This window comes from Garra rufa, chromosome 7, assembly GCF_049309525.1.
Source record: "Garra rufa chromosome 7, GarRuf1.0, whole genome shotgun sequence".
In the NCBI taxonomy this organism is placed as follows: domain Eukaryota; kingdom Metazoa; phylum Chordata; class Actinopteri; order Cypriniformes; family Cyprinidae; genus Garra; species Garra rufa.
The window spans coordinates 20,519,590-20,531,152 of NC_133367.1; positions in this window are offsets into that span (position 1 = coordinate 20,519,590).

An 11,563-nucleotide genomic window follows, 5' to 3' on the forward strand; every position below is an offset into this window, starting at 1 on the left:
ACAAGTTCAAAATCTAATAAATTCAAATTAGAAATAAACATACTGGAAAAAGAAATTAAAATGGAAGAAGAAAAGACATATTCAAATAATTCAGGAAAAATAAACAACAAACTTATTAAACTTAGGGCCCGATACAACGCCCTTACCATAACAAAAGCGGAAAATAGCTTAATAAGATTAAAGCAATCATTCTATGAACAGGGAGAAAAAGCAGGGAAGTTGCTAGCATGGCAGATTAAAAAGCTAGATACAGAAAAGGCTATTAATAATATTCAAAATGAAAATGGAGAGCTAATATCTGACCCTTTAGAAATAAATAATATTTTTGTATCATTTTATAAAGATTTATATAAAACTGAATCAGAACATTATATTGAAGACCAAGATCAGTTCCTTAATGATTTACAGATTCCACTTATATCTGAAGAAGACAAAAACAATTTAGACAATATACTAGAGGAAAGTGAAATTTTAGAATCCATAACAAAACTAAAGAATGGTAAAACAGCCGGCCCTGATGGTCTACCAATTGACATATACAAATTATTTAAAGACAAATTAGTTGGTCCCCTGAAAGAAATGTATGAAGAGTCATTTCAAAATGGTTATCTACCACCCACACTGAGAACAGCCTTAATAACTTTAATTTTGAAACCTGATAAACCTCCTAACAAATGTGAGTCATACAGACCAATTTCCTTGCTTAATACAGATGCGAAGATCATTGCCAAAATTCTAGCGTTAAGATTAGAAAAATGTCTTCCATCTGTTATAGGCACTGACCAAAATGGATTTATTAAGGATGGCCAGACTACTCACAATATTAGACGAGTCCTAAATATTTTACATATGGAAAAGGAAACCACTGATTCATGTATCCTATCACTCGACGCAGAAAAAGCGTTTGATAGGGTTGAGTGGCATTATATGAAAAATACTTTAGCTCGTTTCGGTTTTGGAGACTCATTCTTACAATGGGTTAATATTTTATATTTTAAACCAACAGCGGAAGTGAGAACCAATAGAATAATATCAAAACCTTTTAATATATATAGAGGCACACGACAAGGATGCCCTTTGTCACCAATGCTATTCATTTTAGCATTAGAGCCCTTAGCAGTCGCTATTAGAAGTAGTCCTATCATAAAGGGCATAAAAATTGAAGATCGTGAACATCGAATAGCTCTTTATGCAGATGATACTATCCTTTTTCTCACAAAGCTTGAAAGATCCATCCCAGCATTGCTTAAATTGATCGATAGATTTGGAAAGTTCTCTGGCTATAAAATTAATAATACTAAATCATCAATACTTTTCTTAAATACTCAAGAAAGACAAAACCCACCAATAAAACACCCCTTTATTAATACAATAAATGGTTTTAAATATTTAGGAGTAATGATCACTCCTACAATTGATAAGTTAATACCTGCTAATTATAATCCAGTCATAACAAAAGTTAGAGAATCCTTAGATAGATGGTCATCCCTACCAGTTTCCTTGATTGGTCGTATAAACATTATTAAGATGAATATCATCCCCAAATTCCTGTATCTATTTCGTTCTATACCACTTCCACCTCCATCAGGTTTTTTTCCTAGTATGAATAAAAAATTTACTAAATTTATTTGGAAGAACAGACGGGCAAGACTACGCCTAACGCTACTATATCTTCCATATGACAGAGGGGGTCTGCGTCTGCCTAATTTGCAGTGGTACTATTGGTCTGCCCAATTAGCTAATGCCACCTACTGGTTTTCTTTGCAACCACAATTACCCTGGGTACAAATAGAATTGATGACTGCAAAATATATGAACATGGCTTCATATTTGTACTCGGACTCATACAAGAATCTGAAAAAGGATACCAAAAATCCATTTGTTAAGAATACTTTAATAGTTTGGAACGAAGCACAGCGTACATTGGGAGAAGTCCCGTCTCTTTCTTACTTTGCTCCTATCTGGGGAAACAAGGACTTCAGTCCAGGGAAAAATGATTTTGGCTTCAAACAATGGGCATTAAAGGGTATTCAAAAGATCGGTGACTTGTTCGAGGGAGATACACTCATGTCTTTTAACAAACTTAAGGATAAATTTGGAATTCCTATGACACACTTCTTCAAATATTTACAAGTTTGCAATTACATCAGAGTCAAGCAACATTATTCAATGTCCAGACCGATGCAAACAGAATTAGAACAAGTTATGTTAAATGAAGAACTTAGTACAAACAAAATTAAGTTGCTTTATTGTAAATTTGTCAATACTTCTAAAGAATCATCCGAATCTAAGAGAGTTGCTTGGTGTACCGATTTACAGTACAATCTTTCAGAATCAGAATGGAGTGAAATAGGTGTCAGAGCCCAGAATGTGTCAATCAATACCAGATTTAAACTGCTCCAGTACAATTGGATAATGCGCACTTATATTACACCTGAAAAGTTGAACAAATTTAACCCTAATATTCCAGATGTTTGCTTTAAATGCCAAAAATATAAGGGAACGTTTTTTCACTGTGTTTGGAAATGTGATGTTATACGGACATTCTGGCAAAAAGTGATGATATTAGTATCTTCAATAATTTTAAAACCTGTTCCAATGACTCCTGAAATATGTGTGCTAGGTCTTATTCCTGTTGGTATATCAGTATCAAAACATCAAATGAAAATGATAGACATCTGTTTAGTTCTCGCAAGACGGTCAATTGCATTTTATTGGAAGAAAATAGAAGGTCCATCAATTGATCATTGGTTAAAAGATTTATCACACTGTATTGTTTTGGAAAAACTGACATACAGTACTAAGGGTAAACTGAAAGATTACTATAAAATATGGGACCTTTTTATACAATTCCTTGAAAACAACGAGATAGTAATACAAGGAATGCTAGATTCCTCTCAATCCAGTGATTAATGCAAATGTGATGTGCTTTATTTGATGTGGTAATATTTGTCTGCCTTAGCCCATGTGTAACAAAATTTACTCTCCCTTTTGTTTATTTATTTATTTATTTATTATTATTATTATTATTATTATTATTATTATTATTACATTTTATTTTATTTTGCCCTGTGTAATGGAACATGTGGATCCTGAGGGTGGGAGGGCGGGGGGATAGTTAAAAATTGTCTTCACAGAAGTTTTTTTCTGTTGTCTTCTATATTTTTTCAATAAAGACATGTTTAATATAAAACGATTGGTTATTTTCTAAAAAACAATTACAATTTATATACTTTTTAACCTCAAATGCTCGTCTTGTCTAGCTCTGGGTGTACTCTCTGTAGAGAGTATGTCAATTGTAAATGTTTTAAGAAAATTATGGATTGTTTCGCTAGATAAGACCCTTCTTCCTCGGCTGTGATCGTTTAGAGCCATTTGCAGCTCCATTTTGGAAGTTCGAACTCGGGGGCACCATAGAAGTAGGGTGACCATACGTCCTCTTTTACCCGGACATGTCCTCCTTTTTGGCTATAAAATTATGTCCGGGGGGATTTTGTAAAATATCATAAAATGTCCGGTTTTTTTTTTTTTACCTCATTTCACGGACCGTCATTAATTCAACACTTTAAATGCAGCCACTGCCCACCGGCATTATTCTGAGGTACCTGCAGGGATGAACTGGCCATCGGGAGCACCGGGACATTCCCAGTGGGCCGATCACCGAAGCGAGGGAGACCTCCCCCATATTAGGCGCTATTTTAAATTATAGCGCATTCAAAACCGCAAATAGCCGAAAAGTGTGAAGCGGTGGGATCAATCACCCGCACAGAGCTGACGAACGCGCGCTGCGCTTCTGCCACGATGTACAATGATAAACAGTGTAAGTTTGATCCATTCAGATAACACACAGAATTGTGTTATACAGTCATGTGATATGAGAACATTAAAGGATCTGTAAGTTCTGCTGGGCTGGCTGAAAACAGCCACGACACTGGATACTGCATGATGAAGTAAAGTGGAAAATGCCAATAAATAATTACTGTCAAAACAAAATTATTACAAATTTCATAGTTTATAATTACTATTTAATTTTAAAAACCATATAACTAATGTTTTCTTGTGACCACAGTCTTACTACTAATATTCTAATCAATAATTTCTTTTAATTTTTAGTTGTAATTCGTTTTAATTGGAGTAAAATGTTAATTCAATAAGAGCCTGATTAAAGAATTAAATATGGGTCTTATATAAATTAGGTTTACACTATACATAAAGTTCTTAAAGGGACAGTTTACCAAAAAATAAAAATTGTCATCATTTACTCAACATCATGTAATTTCAATAATTTCAATCCTGTATGAACTTTTTTCTTCTGTGTAACAAAGGAAGATACTTTGAGAAATTCAAAACTTTTTTGTCTATAGAGTAGAAATCAAGGGTAACCAAATATGTTTGGTTACATTATACAAAATATATTTTGTGTTCCACAGAAGAAAGTAAGCCATACAGTTTTGGAACGACATGAGGGTGATGATTTTTATTAATGGATGTTTTTTTTTATTACATAATTTATTAGCAACAAATTTCCTGCATTCTAGCTTAAAATCAATGCTTTACTGCATGCATTTCTCTGTGACAAAAATGTAATTAAGTTTGTTGAATTCAGCAGTATTTATCATTATTTGTTTAAATCCTGTTTTATTCATTCGTGTACTCCAATTAAAGACCCTATAACCCTGCTGAAATAAACAGCTTAAAACAGCCTTGGTTGGTTGACCAGTTTAGGCTGTAAGTAGCTGGTTTTAGCTGGTCTTTTAGTTGGTGGTTTCCGAGCCTGACCAGCTAAGACCAGCCTGGCCAAGCTGGAAAAGTTGTCAAAACCCTTCTAAAACCAGCCTGCTGACCAGCTAAAAACCACCCAACCAGCACAGGCTGGTTTTAGCTGGGGGTTTTTTCACCAGGAAACCCAAGAAAACTTTCATGTGGAACTTGTGGGCCGGATGGGCTGAATTTGTCCAGGGCCGAATTTTAACCCCAGTCCAGCCCTGGGTACCTATCTGATGACGTGAAAGACCCAAATGTCAAAACAATACAAAGAGGAACTGCGCTGCAAGAGCTGTGTGTCACTAACATGCCGAAACGCAAATGTAGTTTCACAGACAAATTGGAAAAAAAAAATGTTTTACAAGGCAATTCTTATTTAAGCATTTTATGTATTATTTATTTATGTTTGTATTAGGCCTGTATAAAGAAAAGACTAAGAGAGATGATATTTTTTACAGGGCAATACGGTTTTGATATAAGATTTAGTTCAAACAGAAAGAGAATTTAAATGTGGGATTTCCTCTTTTTGGATTCTCAGAATATGGTCACCCTAATAGAAGTCCATTATATAGAGAGAAATCTTGAAATGTTTTCCTCAAAATAATGGATCAAAACCGACATGAGACTTTCAGAGGTGTACAATTATAACCATTCTCATTCATTCCATGTTATTTATCCACCTTATTTTTCCTGTAAGACCTGGGGAAGCCATTTGTAAATTAAATGTGTCTGGCTTCAGGCCTCATCCGCGTCCAGGTATATTTAGCTAGACAAAACAGCTCGTTTTGCTGCTATGCAAACTGCAATATTATTTGAATGTATTGTCTTAATTATGAACACACTGGGCTGTAGCACAAACAGTTTTACCGTTTACTGCACTTTGTCATTCTTCTCATTATTTTCCTACTGCGGCTAATTAAGTGGAAGTCTTGCACATTCACACAAAAAAAAAGCTTACTTCTGCATTGAAATATAAGGCTATAACTGGAAACATAACAGAACAAAAATGTTCAGTTTGGACATGGGATTTATAGTTGCATAGCTAAAAGAAACTTAATACCATAACACTGATTTAGAAGTAGTTTCATGACATAATTAGACTACAGGAACAACAACAAAAGGGTTTTACTTTAACCCCTTAAGTGCCACCGGCTCACCTGTGAGCTGCACAGTGCACTTTTTTCATTGTCTTTTTTCTCTATCACATGTTTTAGTAATCATCAGTAAGTTATATTACATTTAAAAGCTTAAAACCAAAAATTCATCCTGTGAAAACCATTTTGAAATGGTACTTTAAAATATTTGAGCAGTCTCCTCCCCCTTAGTGGGCGGTGTCAAGTGTCAAATTTAAAAAAAAAGTTTTACAGCAAGTTTTACACTCAGAACTTTTATAATCTTGACAAAATACAATTTTGTTGGAAATGTCTGAGTCTTTAGATTCCAAATTTGGTGGTTGTTTTCTGATAGAAATATTCTGACATAGATATTTAGTCATTTGTGATGGACAAATTCATAAAAAAGACAACAACAATGGAATTTGGGCAGCACCCGATGGCTGTTTGTGGTATAATGCCCTAAATAAAATCTCACACAAACCAATTTTTTTATATCAACTTCAAATTTAGAACATACCTTATTTAGACATAAGGCTTTAATTTTATAGCAATTTTGGATAAAAAAATATTTTGTAAAATATTTATTTCATATAAAATAAAATAAAAAAATGGTACAGTACATTTTCTTTACATTAAATTTAAACTTCTGTGACGTATTGATACTTTCACATTTGAAAAGATTACACTAATGCAATAATCTGCATGTTATCTTTTAAAAAAAAAAATACAAAATTGAGTCCAACCATAGGTCTGTATTCCCAAGCGTTCATAAATTATAACAATTTAAGTTTGGATAGTCTAATTAAAAGTACATGTTTAATGTTAAATTTAAAAGATGCATGGAATTAAAATATAAAATAAATATATTTCTAATATATATTTAAAATATGTACACTGCTGCTCAAAAGTTTGGGATCAGTAAGATTTTAAATGCTTTTTAAAGGAGACTTTTCTCAGAATCAGAATGAGCTTTATTCAGAATGAGCTTTTCTGCTCATCAATGCTGCGTTTATTTGGTTAAAAATACAGACAAAATGTAATATTGCAATTTAAAATAGTGGTTTTCTATTTTAATATACTTTAAAATATAATTTATTCCTGTGATGCAAATTACTCCAGTCTTCAGTGTCACACAGTGTTGAAAACAGTTGTGCTGCCTAATATTTTTTTTTGGAACCTGTGATACATTTTTTAGGATTCTTTGATAAAATGTTAAAAATACTTTTGCAACAAACACCTCGTTCAAAGTTTGGGGTCGGTAAATTTTTCCTTTCTTTCTCTCTTTGATGAAAAATGAACACTTTTATTCAGCAAGGATGTGTTAAATTGATAAAAAGTGGTAATTATTTTTAGAAATATTTCTATTTTGAAAATAATAAATGCTGTTCTTTTTAACTTATTCATCAAAGAATCTTGAAAAAATGATCACAGGTACCAAAAAATATGTTTCCAACATTGATAATAAAAGTAATAAACAGTATATTAGAAGGATCATGTGACACTGAAGACTGAATGTTTGCATCACAGAAATAGATTATATTTTAAAGTATATTAAAATAAAAACATGTTTTTGAATTTCAATATTATTTCATAATACCTTTTCCTGTATTTCCTGATCAAATAAATGGAACTTTGATGAGCATAAGAGACTTAAAAAAAAAACAAAAAAAACATGAAAAATCTTATCTGATCCCAAACTTTTGAGCGGCAGTGTATATTTTGAAACTTTTATAAATTAAGAAGTTATAAGCTATAATTATCAAATATATCCATCTTTTTCTTCCAGTAAGAGCGGGTGCAGCCATTTGTAAATTTTATGGGTCTTACTTCCGGTCTCATCCGCGTCCAGCTATTTTTAGCTGTACAAAACAGCTAATTTTGCTGCTTGATATTGCAAACTAATGTGTCTTACCATTTATTTTAATGTATTATCTTAATTATGAGCACACTGGTTTGTAGTGCAAACAGTTTTAGTGTTTACTGCACGTTGTTATTCTTCTTTATTACTTTTAAGTGTTACTTCACCAAGGCTTGCCTTCATCATTGAAGAAAAAGGTGGATATTTGAAATATTTTATTTAATTTTGATGTTTATAGTCAATAAGAATGTTAAAGAGGTGAAAAACCGTTATGTGTAAACATTTATTGGTTTCAAACTGAGATAAAAACAACTTGCACCAGCAAACATTTTACAGCCTTTCATAGTCCACACATCTCGCAACGAAAATAAAATGAGGAAAGAAAAAGAGAGAGAAAAGGGGAAAAAGACATGAGAGAAGAGTGCAAACTTTTATTCCAGTGACTTTTAATGAGATAAGAATCCTAAAAACCCATAAATGGACTGTTGTCCATCGTCCCAAAGACAGGAAAATGAGAAAGAAAGAAAGCGATAAAACCTTCCGTTTGGCCGCTGCGCCGTTTCCATCAACTTTTAAATTAAGTTAAAAATTCAAAAACACTCAGTCCACATACTGGAGAGCCAAAAACCGAGAAGAAAAAAAAAATAACACTTGCTTATTTGGATTCGGCTACAGTATAAATTACAAATTTTTGGACGTTGTTTTTCTGGCTTCGTCGTTGTTCGGCGTAAACAGTGCGTCCTTGCTCAAAGGCACAGGTCGAAAAGTGTTCCCTTGTGTCCCGTCTTCATGTTCATGGGTCAGTTGTAGTATGTTTTGTTGTTTTTTCCATTCGTTTGAGAATAAAAGTGTGACAGTTGCGCTAAAAAAAACCCAAACAACATGCTCCGGTTTCAGTTTTGCGTTCAGAATGAACAGAAGAACAAGCAAAACATGAATTCGTTTTGTTTTCGTTTAAATAAACCTAGCTAATTCGTCTGAAACCGTGAAAGAACAATTTAACTACAACATCAGAATTTCTTTTTTTGCAACAAACTAGCGTGAAAACCCCATTCGAAAGTAACAAACCCGTTTTGATCAAGCCATAGTGGTGCAAAAACAAACAAAACAAAACGGAAACAAAACCAGAAAGGTGTGACTGAAATGGCAGGAAGTGAGCCTGAGGCAATGGTGGTGACTGGTGGAGAGACAGGAAAAGGGGCGTGGCCTCACTGAGAGCTGGATCTGGCGAGCGTGTGCTGTTCGTTATGTTCCTTGCTAGTTCTCAGTTTGAATTTGGTGATGGAGCTGTTGAGTTTTTGGAGCGCGCACTGCGCCGCGTATTTGTTCGGGAACAAGGCCAGGATGGTGTAGGTGGACGCCAGGTCGTGAGGGGGCGCTTTGGGGGGCTCAGAGTTCGTAACGTCCGCTCCCTCTGATTGGCTGGGGGACGGAGGTTTGGGCAGCCATTTTATGAGAGCGCCGACTTTGCTCAGTTCTGCCAGTAAAGAGTCCGCTTCCACTCGACTGATGCCAGCCGGAAGGTCCGTCACCTCCAAAACACGGCCGATGTCTGGACGCACAAACACATGTGAGTAAAAACAAAAACAAACTGCGTTATTAATATATATTTACATATGACAACATTTAATATATCTCAGTGTTTCTGTATTTATTCAAAAGTGTACACATACAGTTGAGGTCAAAAGTTTACACCCCCCTTTCAGAATCTGAAAAATGTTAATTATTTGAACCAAAATAAGAGGGATCATACAAAATGCATGTTGTTGTTTATTTAGCACTGACATGAATAAGATATTTCACATAAAAGATGTTTACATATAGCCCACAAGAGAAAATAATTGTTGAAAGTTTAAAAATGACCCCGTTCAAAAGTTTACACACACTTGATTCTTAATACTGTGTTGTTACCTGAATGATCCACAGCTGGAGTATTTTTTGTTTAGTGATAGTTGTTCACAAGTCCCTTGTTTGTTCTGAACAGTTAAACTTCAGACTTCTGTTCTTCAGAAAAATCCTTCAGGTCTCACAAATTCTTTGGTTTTCCAGCATTTTTGTGCATTTGAACTCTTTCCAACAATGACTGTATGATTTTGAGATCCATCTTTTCACACTGAGGACAACTGAGTGACTCTCAGAACCTATTACAGAAGGTTCAAACACTCACTGATGCTTCATTAGGAAAAATGATGCATTAAGAGCCAGGGGTGAAAACTTTTGAACACAATGGAGATGTGTACATTTTTCTTATTTTGCCTAAATATCATGTTTAATTTCATTTAGTACTGCCCTAGGCTACAGAAGATACTTGTTCCCCAGAAGAAAAAATAAGTAAAATTTAGTCTGATCTTCAAATTCCAAAAGTTTTCACCCCCTGGCTCTTAATGTATCGTGTTTCCTTCTGAAGCATCAGTGCGTGTTTGAACCTTCTGTAATAGTTGCATATGAGTCCCTCAGTTGTCCTCAGTGTGAAAAGATGGATCTCAAAATCATACAGTCATTGTTGGAAAGGGTTCAAATGCACAAACATGCTGGAAAACCAAAGAATTTGTGAGACCTGAAGCACTTTTCTGAGGAACAGCAGGCAGTTTAACTGTTCAGGACAAACTATCACTAAACAAAAAACAAACAAACAAACAGTTGTGGATCATTCAGGTAACAACACAGTATTAAGAATCAAGTGTATGTAAACTTTGGAACGGGGTCATTTTTATAAATTCAACTATTATTTTCTCTTGTGGACTATATGTAAACGTCTTCTATGTGAAATATCTTATTCATGTCAGTGCTAAATAAACAACAACATACATTTTGTATGATCCCTCTTATTTTGGTTCAAATAATTAATATTTTACAGATTCTGGAAGGGGGTGAAAACTTTTGACTTTAACTGTATAGGATAAGCACCAAAAAAACAAACAAAGAATAAATAAGAATAAAATATATTTTTAGATATTTATAGATCTTCATTATTACGCCATTATTTAAAGGTAAATGTGTTTTAATACCATTTTAACGGCATATACTTTACTTAATTATAATGTATAATATACTGTTAGAGTAACAAACAACTTATTCAACAAAATATTTAACCTAAAAACAGTAAGAAACCACTCTAAAACCGATTTTACTTGATCATATTTGGATTTACAGAAAAGTGTTGTTATTTTTTTTCCATAATACTTCACATACATTTTCACTATATTAAAATTTAGAATTATATGTAATATTTTTCAGTTATATAAAGGCAAAACTAAAGTTTTTGAACAGTTTATGCTTTTTAATAATTTTGAAATATTTTTACTATTTAAAATAACAGTTTTATATTTGAATGTATTTTAAAATGTAATTTATTCCTGTGATTTCAAAGCTGAATTTTCAGCATCGTTACTCCAGTCACATGATCCTTCAGAAATCATTTGAATATTCTGATTTGCTGCTCAAAAAACATGTATTATTAATATTATGTTGAAAACAGCGGAGTAGATTTTTTTCAGGCTTCTCTGATGAATAGAAAGTTCAGAAGAACAGCATTTATCTGAAATAGAAATCTTTTGTAACATTATAAATGCCTTTATCATCACCTTTGGTCAATTTAAAGCATCCCTGCTAAATAAAAGTATTCATTTCTATAATTTATTTCCCTCCAAAAAATAATACTGATTTCAAGACGGTATAGTGTATGTTACAAAAGCTTGTTATTTCAGAGAAATTCTGATGTTTGGATCTTTGTTTATCAAAGAATCCTGAAAAAATGTATTCAATCATTTTAAATTTTGATAATAATAATTAAAAATTTTCTTGAAGATCAAACCAGCATATTAGA